This window comes from Seriola lalandi, unplaced genomic scaffold (assembly GCF_002814215.2).
Source record: "Seriola lalandi dorsalis isolate HSWRI2012SDOR001 ecotype SW California unplaced genomic scaffold, Sedor1 jcf7180002054519, whole genome shotgun sequence".
NCBI lineage: Eukaryota > Metazoa > Chordata > Actinopteri > Carangiformes > Carangidae > Seriola > Seriola lalandi.
This window is the reverse complement of record NW_019525072.1, coordinates 2,945,526-2,956,545: the sequence shown is the minus strand read 5'-3', so window position 1 is coordinate 2,956,545 and position 11,020 is coordinate 2,945,526. Positions and strand designations below refer to the sequence as shown.

The 11,020-nt window shown below is 42.2% G+C and overlaps 1 protein-coding gene across 1 annotated transcript in view; it reads left to right on the top strand.

Moving 5' to 3' along the window:
- The first annotated feature begins 10,175 nt into the window (after positions 1-10,175).
- The window catches only part of syt3 (synaptotagmin III), a 30,659-nt gene continuing 29,814 nt past the window's right edge, over positions 10,176-11,020 (top strand). Inside the window, exon 1 of the mRNA XM_023413951.2 lies at positions 10,176-10,468. The gene's annotated coding sequence lies outside the window, so the exon portion shown is untranslated. The remainder of the gene's footprint in view (positions 10,469-11,020) is intronic.

Genomic DNA, 11,020 nt, shown 5'->3' with positions numbered 1-11,020 from the left:
AGCACTAAAATCAACTTTACCACCCCCCAACTTTACAGCTCGTAGTGAGTCAGACCTTTTTCTCCCACCACACAAAGTGACGCTTGCAGCCCCAAAATATTCATAACTGAGGCAAAATCATTCGCTGAGACAAAAATATACATTATCCAGTCAGAGGATTAGAGGCAAACAGAGAGCTCTTCTTGCTCCAGCAGGTCAGCCAAACTAATCATCAACTAAATTAAGTTAAACAGGACTTCAAGTGATTTACAAGTACATGCAAGCTTGACAAACAAGTGGATTCAAACAGAAGGGCAGCTATTGCACACTGAGTTTAAAGAGGCAATAATCAACATTTTTATAATAATAATGTGTCAAATGTGAAAAAAATCTGACAATGTAAAAGGGGCCGACAAAGTGAGGAAACTACAGAGAGTTATCACCTGAACCTCCAGCTCTCCTCGGCTTTATGGAGATTTACAGTTTAGCTGTCTGTTTTGGTTCACTCCCACCTCTCACATGGCAGCGTTTTGAGCCGCAGCAGGCAGCTATTGTCAACAAAGCAGCGCTTAAATCCACTGTGCATTACCTGCTCAGCACCGAACAGGAGGCAGACACAGTTAGCAAATAGTTGGTGAACACAGTGGAACAATGAGCTGCTGAAGAGACGAATATTTTTTCTTAGGGTTTAATGGGGACCAAAAAGAGAGCTAAAAGAAAGTGAATATTGCACTTATCATTAGGTGGCTGGAAACAAGTGTAGCGTACATAAGACTGTAAGCGAATGACATGCTGCTCCTCACATTTCCTCAAATTCAGCTGCAGTGCGAGACTGTTGATGTCCTCACCATGAAGCTCACAGGGAACCTCGCAGTTGTCTTTGTACTGTAGGTTTGTACACACCAAGGCCATAGGTTTGGTCTCAACATAGGTAGTGATGCAACAACACCACCACCCCTGCAATAATAAGAGACTGACTTTTCAATGCCGTCAACCAAACGGTTCATTAACAAATGAGATCTGAATTTGCATTCAGGAATGACTATAAGCAAAGGTAATTTATGCACGTGTTGAATTTACATATATGAAATATAGGGACATATGGAGTAAAATCATATATATATTTAAAGTAGAGCCTATATATGTAATAATTACATATGAAACCTGTCAGAAATTGGACCAATATCATATATTGAAATATGATTATAACTAATAAAAACACAGAATTTTAGTATGTCTGATAATATCATAGACATATTTTATATAAATATAAAGTATATCCATCTCAAAGCCTGTCAGTATATATTCATGTTATATATGTAAACATAAAAGATAGACATGAGCATGTTGTTTCAATAAAGTTGCATTTGACTATTTTTCCTATATAACATGAACTTATATCTTCATATATCCAAAGGATGTATGGATGTCATAATAATATATCCTCCTATAGGTGACACATATGGTAATATCACACTTAATAATAATAAGGCATAAAAAAGTCATAATATAGTAAGGTATAAAATGTCATAGTATGGATAAAAACTGCACGATATGGTAAAGCTTAAAAACAGTCACAGTATAATAAGGCATAAAAAGTCATACTGTAGTAAATCATAAAAAGTCACTGTATAGTAGGGCATAAAAACAATACAGTATAGCAAGACATAAAAATGTCATACCATAGTAAGGCATAAAAAGTCCTAGTACAGTAAGGCATAAATATGTCATAGTAATGTAAGGCATAATAAAAAGTCCTCTTTCTTCTTACCTCTCTACCTTGTCTTGCAGCAACCTCTGAGGCTTAAAAACGAAGCCAACATGGAAATGCTAAAAATTGCAGTTCTTAGAACGGCCACTTGATGCTGGCTCGAAAAACAAGTAACTCATACAGACTCCCATGTTAAAATGTCCAGCTACAAAGCAGAAATAAACATGTTTACAGCCTGGTTTGTCTCCATAGCAATTTTCCCCCTAAATGTCAACTTTACACAGATTGCATTTTTTATAACTCATTATACAACTCATTTACATTCTATTTAGGCTTAAAGTTATGCATAATTGAGGGCAGATCACTTTGAGTGACAGCTGGGTGACAGTATGCTCGCCACAAACCAACAGACACTGAAGTCTCAGCTGAGTTAGGCAGTCAGGCGCTGTCATGATGGCGGCAGCAGAGCAGCCCCCTCTGAGCCTCAAAACCACTCCTATGTGTGATGTCATGGAGGCTATGTCCATATTTGTTTACAGTCTATGGTCTGCCCATATGATCTGGAAACCATCAATGAAAATAGTGAAGTCTAATTTCAGGCTTACAAGGCGGCAAAACAAATTTAGCTGGTAAACTGATTTATTTACACTCTGGGCCCTTGAACCAAAACAATGATCTGAAAGATACTAAGTTCTAGGTGAGGAGTTGGTAATAAGTAACAAGTGCCCCCTTTTTGATAAACAAAGCCATGTGATCTATTGTTGATATGCGAATATTGATTATAGCTGCTTTGACGTAAAATACTGAAAAAAATTGAAATTTATGGAATTTTATCCCAGAAGAATCAACATATTATATCAATGCCCAAAATGCCGGGATGAATAGGTTGTGAGTTTATGTTCAAGATTTTCAGCTCTCTTCAGATCCTTTTTGAGCTGTTCCAACAGCTTTAGGAACGCAGGATCTCAGTGCTGCCTCACCAAATGTTCCTCTTGTAAATGGGCAACTTGGACACAAAATTAAACAATGAAAGCCTGGCTCCATCACTCAGGACACCAAGTGCTCAAAAATAACACTGGAGAATACACAGCAAAAGATTTCTGAAAGTACTCTGAGAGAGACAGTTCTCTGCCCCAGTATCAGCCATGCCAGGAAATAGTTGGTTTCCAAAGCTCCATGCACTTTCAGCACTTTCATCCACTCTGCAGCTGCCCCCCCCCCCCCCCCCCCCCAACCTCAGAAGTAGCAGCTTGTGTGTAAGACTCTTCTTAAGACCTCAGCCACTAGCTCCTGTCACTGGGGTTCAGAGGACTTTGAGGTTGACCCTAACACATAATGCATACGGGGTCTGTCCAAACTGCTCCAGGCTAAGGACAGCAAGGTTGGAAAACCCCCCAAAGAGCCTGCGAGACTGGACTGACCTCGCTAAGATTGCTGGAGGGGCTCTCTGCCAGATGTGACTGTACTGGCTGGTGATGCCACAGAAAGGAAATGCTACTGAGTTTTCCTCCACTCTGATCAAAGAAAGAAAGAAAGAAAGAAAGAAAAACTAATAAATAAGGTAAAAGGAGCAAACGGAATCCGCTGATGAGAAATTTAAGTGGGTGATGGCAGTGGCTGATGGGTGAGGGGGAGTCACGACAAAGAAAATAAAGAGCAATAGAAGAAGAAGAGAGAGACATCTAGTGAAAAAGGGAAAGAGGGAGAGAGGAAGAGAGGTGGGCGATTGGTCCTATGAGAGAGTTGTCATGGTAACAAGTGATCATGATGAGGTTGAAAATGATCAGAGAAGACTTTTGGAAAGAAAGTGCAAATACATACAGAAGATACATAATCACATTAGACATGAAATGCCAATACAGGACAGAGTTAGGTCAGAGGGGCTACGTGTGATGGAAACTAATTGAAAAGTTTACTTTGGAAGTTAAGTTTCAAACTTGAGATTTAACAAAAAATAAAAAATGTTTTATCTACATTTAAGCTACACTGAATTAATCTGAAGTACATCAAATCAACTCTCAGGACAAATATTGTTTCATTGAATAATCAAAGGCAGTTTCATAAATTAAGTGGCTTGCTTGTAGACTTTCCTGTTAAATTACATGGCTGCACTTTTGATCAGATATAATTATATTAACAGATATCTTATGTCCTATGTGGAGTTACAAGTTGAATACAGAGTCTACAGTGTGCGTAGAACCCCTTTTCATGACCCTGATTTTAAAGGCTTAAACAACATTCACTTGACCTCATGTGTGTAATGGCTTGGCTTCTCGCATTCACACCAAAATTCACAACAACAAGGAGGGAGATGCATTAACTTCCTGCTGTGAAAAGATCCTGGCCAAGCCCCCAGGACCACTCTTGTTAATGTAGTGGCCACAGATTAAATTGCATGAGATGCTCTTTAGGACCCTTGACTGACTTCTTGCTTCTTGTATATCCATGACAGAATTATACCATTTCTGACCATCCAACACTTTCAAAACCAGTTCGATCCAGTATCTAAAAAAGGCATAGTTATAATAATTTCCCTTGTTTGCCGTTGGCAGAGACAGTCTTTCAAGACAAACAACAATATTAGTTATTTTAACAAATACCCAAAAATATTTATTTAAATTCCACTGAGGTTGTAGTAATTATTACTCATGGCCACTGAATGCAAACGAAGGAGCCAGTTGATGTTATGGGTTCTTTAACATGGGAGGCCGCAGTTTCTGTTTTCTACTGTCAGTCAGCATTGTTGTTTTCAACCTTGATGAAGGACAAAGGATGACAGTTACTAATCCCACTAACAGCCTGTTATTTTGACATCTGGGGTCTGCTTGTTCACTGTTTAACTGGGAGTTTAATGGATGGTTGAGGTCAGTGTGGTCTCTGTGTTCAGCACACAGATTGGTCTGGGATATGGTTGAGGTGCGGGATAGGCAGTAGCCTCATCCAAAAGTGGAGAACCGTGATTCCAGCTAATTACACCATTGTTTTTGTTGAAATTTTTGTGTGTGTGTCGGCTGTTCAGTGTGGCAGACGTCAGCCACAGGTGCCTCTTTGTCAGAGTTAGAGGGTGTGTAATTGAGCCTCTGAGGTCGGGACTTCCTGGGAGCTGTGTGCAGTCATTAAGGCTGAGCTAGCTGCTGGATGGTCTGCAAATCCCAAGATTGTAGGATTGCCTGTTCATTATTGTCTTCTTTTCTATTTCTACATGTATTAAATACAAAAGATGCAACATGTGGTGTGGAGGTTTTGGAGTTGTTTAAAGGCACCTGTGATGGAGCTGACAGCTGAGTAACACAAGTTACAAGCATTGTAAAATATGGCTTTTTCTGCTGATTAATTACTAAAGGAATGTAATTACTTATTCAATGAGTCCCATGGAATTGATTACAGTTGCAGTTGAAGTAACTTGGCCAGCAGAGATCCTAACCATGTCTAAGATATTTAACCAAAAGAAGACCTTGTCTTAATCCTATCCAAGTTGTTGCTGAACTTGCTGCAGTGCAATTTGTCCATATTTTAAATCTGTTCCTCTTGACAAATTAGCATGTTGTATGCCCCACGCAATTGCAATTTGAGCACTAACAACAGGTGTTCCACTCCCACATAACTAGCGTTGGCCCTTAATGAGGAAAACTCTTCACATGAACCTGCAGAAGGAGGGGGAGTTGCTGTGACAAGAGTGCAGAGGCACAAGTAAAGACAGCCACTGCTAATCTGGCCGGACTGTCGGCTTGTTTACAGCCTGTATAACTGTTGTTTTTCTTGACCTTTTTGGACCTATTTTGTGTAGATGTTGCCTGGCTTGGATATCTAAGCCATTACTTTGGTCAGAACGGTGTTATCATGACTGATGGAATCAATGGTCAGAGTTAAGAAAATAAAATAAAGCTGTAATAAACCATAGTTTTCCTACCTTCTCCTTGTTGGATAGCAGCCTGCTCTGTTGTTTTGCCACAGGAGTTGTCTGGCAGAAGTTAAATCCAACCAATGTCCTGTTTTGTTGGTGCTGCTGAGAGAGTAAAACTTAGTGAGCTATGGGCAACTTTGCCTGTTTGTCCCCTTTGGCAAGACAAGATGGAGCATACAGACAAAAGCACTACTTTGAAAATGATGTCTGTGTGTCTCTCCTCCGTCTTGCCTTGCCAAGAGGGACACCCCCCTGTTCTCCTGGTGAGAGTCATAGTCTTGAGTTTGGGAACATGGCTGATTTAAAGGTAAGAACAAATTCTGCAGAAAAGTATGGAAATCTATCTAACCTGTATGTGCAGTTGGCTGAGTGGTCTCAATGTGCTGAAAGCTGCCACTAACTACCAAGTTGTCAAAGTGAAGATCCTGACTGGTGTTGGGTTGACAGTTATTCCAGGTTATACAGTTGATGGTTGTGGAATTATGCGCTGAATTTTATGTCACTGTTATATGTAGTTAAGTTGTTTTTAAACCGTTAAACTGATTAACACCAGGGTTGCAGAGACCAACTTACTTAAGCAGACGAGTAGAAAGAAGTCCACACCCCTCCGAAAGATTCGGTACACGCAGTCCTTTGAAGGAAGCTTAATATTCTGCAGTTTTTGCCTGGCAGTGCCACCTAACAGAACCTTGTCTCCACTGAGCTGCTGAGGTGAGGTAATGGAGCAATAAAGAATAGTGAGTCCCTGGCCTGATGTCACCCAATACATATGATGTATGTGGATTTTCATTTGAGTCGCCCTGGATTTAGGGAGTTAGCTCACCTCAACCTTTGTCAGCAAGGATGCATTATTCATCGTACCGCTACTGCTTTGAGATAACAACAGGCATCATATTGATCAGTCAGGAATATGTCTGTCGACCTTAAGATAAACTGGGGACACTAAAGCCTCCTCTATTGACATTGTTCCTGAAATGGTTGGTCTCAGAGTAGAGGGAGTAGCATGTTTGGAAGAATATGGATGTAATATTAGCTTGCGACATTGGTTGCAGCGCCGCAGGCGTCCCCAAATGTACCACCATTAACCTCAACAAGCAACCTGGTCCGTCCTCTGTCTTTTGGTTGACCATGGCTTAGTGTTAAAGAACTGAAAGTTCAGGACACGAGAGACTCTAACAGTGAGACCCTGAGGCCCGCTCCAGGACGTGCACAAGATCCTTATTGGACGTCAGCATGAAGTCGACGTTGTGGCAATTAAGATACAACAAAATATGTAATATCATTTGTCACCAGAAATCGCTCAGCCTGCTTTCATCAACAGAATTTCTGGGGACAAAGTGGAAAATGACTCACGACTCATGAAAATATGTTATTATGTGGTCAATGTGATAAATGATTTGGAAACACTGGCCCTGAATTCTCCCCTAGGCGCATTACATTATTTTAGATTTTACAAATAAACTTCTAATACATTTTGTGACTTTTGTTCTTCACGCTCTTCCTAAAACCAGACATACTTTGCATTATCGAGTTGACACCTATGGTCTCTCTCTCTGTGGGCTCCTCTCCCCTCCAGCAACTCTTGGTCTACTTCCTGTAATATGTTGGCACATGTGTGTAGTAGATGTTATAGTTAGATGCATGCAATCTCAGTGCTTTGTCGTATGCATGTGTGAAAACAAGTGCCTAAATGTGTTTTTTGTGCACTTGTCAGGGTTGATTAATTTGCCCCATATAACGGAGATACTGTCACGCTAGAGCTTGTTTTATAGGAAACAAGGTCTCTGGGCTGACAGTAGCTGCTGCCCCCGGCCGAGCTTTTAGTTTCTCTTCTCTCAATCCCATTTGTTTAACTTTCCCTCTCTCCTCTCCCCTCCTTTCCTTTCTTCTGTCTCTACCCTGGCTTCCTCACTATCCATCCCTGCCCTCTTCTGTTGTGTGACTCAGCCGCTCTCCGTGCTCTGCTGTGACAGCTAACAGAGGTCACTGTTTACTCTCATTTATCAGTCAATCATCGCTCGCTGCAGGGTTCCAAACACAGCTATTTTTCCATCCTTCTTTTGCCATCACTGTTTCCAGAACAATGGCAAAGACAGTGGCATATAATTATGAGGTATTACTTCATTAAACTACGTAGAACGTGTTTTCTAATTAATATTATTTCCTGCCACAATCCCATTCTTGCTCAATTTCCCAGGGAAATATGCAACGACTGACAAGATATTATAGTTTTTTGTGATTGTGACAAGTTATTAGTAATGGGGCAAGGAATATATTATTATGTGGTCAGTGTAATAAATCATTAGACAAAGGAACTTTCAAGATATTATTTTGTCCATTTGGTGAATTGTTAAATATCAGGAGTGGCAAGATTTTATTATTTTGTCAGTGTGATAAAACCTAATGTGGATCACTAATTGCTCAACAGGAACATTAGTCTTGAATCGTCCCTTAATGTGACCCTCTTTCGTTGTGGATTCAAAACATTTTTTCTAAATCTTTGTCTTGATCTTTGCTCTTCATTAAAAAGCAGAAGATCAAATTTGGATTCACTTAAGCTAAGATAATTCAAGAGCCCCCACTCACCCACCCTCCCCCACCTCACCCCACCCTCCACTTGCCAAACTCATCTGATGCCTGTAATTAGCATTTTTATGAATAGAAAACAGTTTGATCAGAGCTATTCTTTTAAAGTGTGCATTTATAATAGTTTCTGAGTCAAATCCATCTTGAATTTCCATACCAAAGTTCTTAATAAGGCCTGGATGTTCTCTGTGTTGCGTGGCCCATTAGGTTTTTGGGCACAGTCTGCGAGAATGATTAATTCATCAGTGTGCTGTCTTTAAATATGAAGGTGCCTGCCTCTATCTTGACTACAAAACTCACAGTGGGAGCACTCTCAGTTTGACCAAAAATGAATAATGCTCAAGTTTCTTGTTTTACTACAAACATGACCAATGACTAATTTTTTCTGAGCAGCGAAACAACAGGGACATGAAGTAGTTTTAAGGAGAAACATCCGCGGTGACAGTAAGAAATGAGGGAAACGCCACCAGTGATTGGTGATCTTGAAAACCTCGGCTATACATCACACAGAGAACAAGAATCAAAAGCACACACTGTTCCCCATGTAAATTTATTATGGCAGCAGGCCCATATGCAATGAAAATCTTGAGGGGCAGAGGGATGACTTGCCTTACATAACTGCTAAAGCTGGCACAGTCTCAGCAGCAGGCAGAGTAGAAACCCTAATGCAGGGGTTCACACGTTGTCAACTCATTAACCCAGAGGATTACTTCCCCTTCAGGCCGCAGACCATCTGATTGTTTCTCTCTGATAGATTTGATGAAATTTTTGTTGATGGATGTGATGTGATTCATAATTTGACATCTGGGGATCAAAACTGCATCCCTGTTACATTCTCTCACTGCTCAATCCACTAATTCAATTGTAAGTGAATCACAGTTTTTCTCATTTTGTTGGACGACTCCCCTCTGGGAATAGGACAAGGAACCGGTAGGGTGCCCTGAGGGACACCACTTTAAAAACAACCACTTTGATACAATGTCTAAACCCATTTGCGCCCGACCGTTGAGGGTCCTCATTATCCTTTGGCAATGTTTCCATAAAACAGAGAAAGGTTTTTCTGTGCCCCCTCCCTCCTTATATGAGGCCTGCAGGAATATCCTAATCTAATCTTGACTCCAATAAGACTGTGTTTCATTCTAACTAGATCATGGCCTCTGTATACCTCCGCCGCTCTTCTCATTCAGGTTTCCATGGTGCACACACATACACGTACACACACACACACACACACACACACACACACACACTCACTATCATCAGCACACACGCCGTACAAACAGGCTAAGAGCCATGTCCCTTTTTTGGCTCAGAGCCGAACAACATTGGCCCTCCATTCCATCTCAGCTCTCCACCTGCCTGACATCCAAGCAACATCTCCTCCTCACACTCCCCCTTCCTCTTCCCGTTCCCCTTCCCCGTCCTGACCTCCTCCTCCTCCTCTTCCTGTCATCCCTGGGATGCTACCATAAAAAGGAGTAACATTTTATGTGCCCCCCTTTCCACTCCCAACAGCAGCAGCAGCACCACCACCACCACCACATCTCCAGGGGCATCTGCAGGAGTATTATTATCTAATCACAGCTCTAATAAGACCAAACAAGATCCTGGGCCCTTCTAACCCACCCACCTACCCTCCAGGCTGAGAGTGGCCATTACCCTCCCCACCATCCCCGCACTCCCCCTGGTTCCCAGTAATACACACAAGCATACACACACACACACACACACACACACACACACACACACACACAAGCACGCGCGCTACCTCTCCCTCTCTCTCCATCCCTCCACACGCCCCACATACATCAGTATGTCTTTAGCACTGGCCGGGCTGTAGAGGCAGTGATAGGAAAGACACAGTATTAGTATTCAGAGCACAGGGAGGAAAAATAGAGGAGGGAGCGAGCGAGCAGCCGAGAGACAGAGAGAGTGAGAGGGAGGGGATAGTGAAACAGAGAGGAGGAAAAACACAAGGAGGGGGGAAAAATATAAGAGAAGAACACAGGAAACGGGAGGGTAAAGAGGGGAGGGGAGAGATATCATATTGTTCATTTCTCCCTCTCAGTCTGCCATCCCGGTTGCGGGGCTTATTGCTCGGTGCGTCTTGGAGAGAGAAGGAAAAGACAGAGAGAGAGAGAGAGAGAGAGAGCGAGAGGTGGGGGGTGGACAGAGCGAAAGAGGGCGGAATGCCCCTTTACAAGCGTCGCATCTGACTAAAACAGCGGACAGGCTCGTAAATCGGGAAATCGGACAGAGAGGGAGACAGTGGTTTCTGCAACGCCAAGGTAGGAAGAAATCCCCCCCTTTTCCGTTGCTCCTGCAGCCAGCATGCATTGGGCTCTGTGATATCTGCGATGTGTGCGTTATTCTCATCATATCTGCTTTGATCCTGCACCCCGCACTGGGCTCTGCTGAACATGCCCTAAATCTAGCAGCATGTGTCTGTTTTTCCATTAATATTTAATCTATATTATTTGTGCATCACCCTGGCTCTTCCATATTGCATTCCACCATAGGTAGATATATGTTTCGAGCCTATAGTGGGGTGCATGTAGTGAGGAGGCAGTCCATGAGGCTATGATGTAGGCTGTACTAGCCTATGTAACACATAACAGGCTCCTAGCTGTATAACAAGTGTATCAATGGCAGCTATCCTCACTGATGATGATGATTGAACTTTTGTTTTTTTTTTTCCTCCACGTAAACCCTATTAGATATGAGACGAACAGACAGTGGGGGTGCGCGCACGAGCACGCAGAAAACACACCGAAGACAGGTTGACGTGCGTAAGCCGTGCGTAATTCCCCCCCTCCACCCACACCCCGGCGATCCCACCC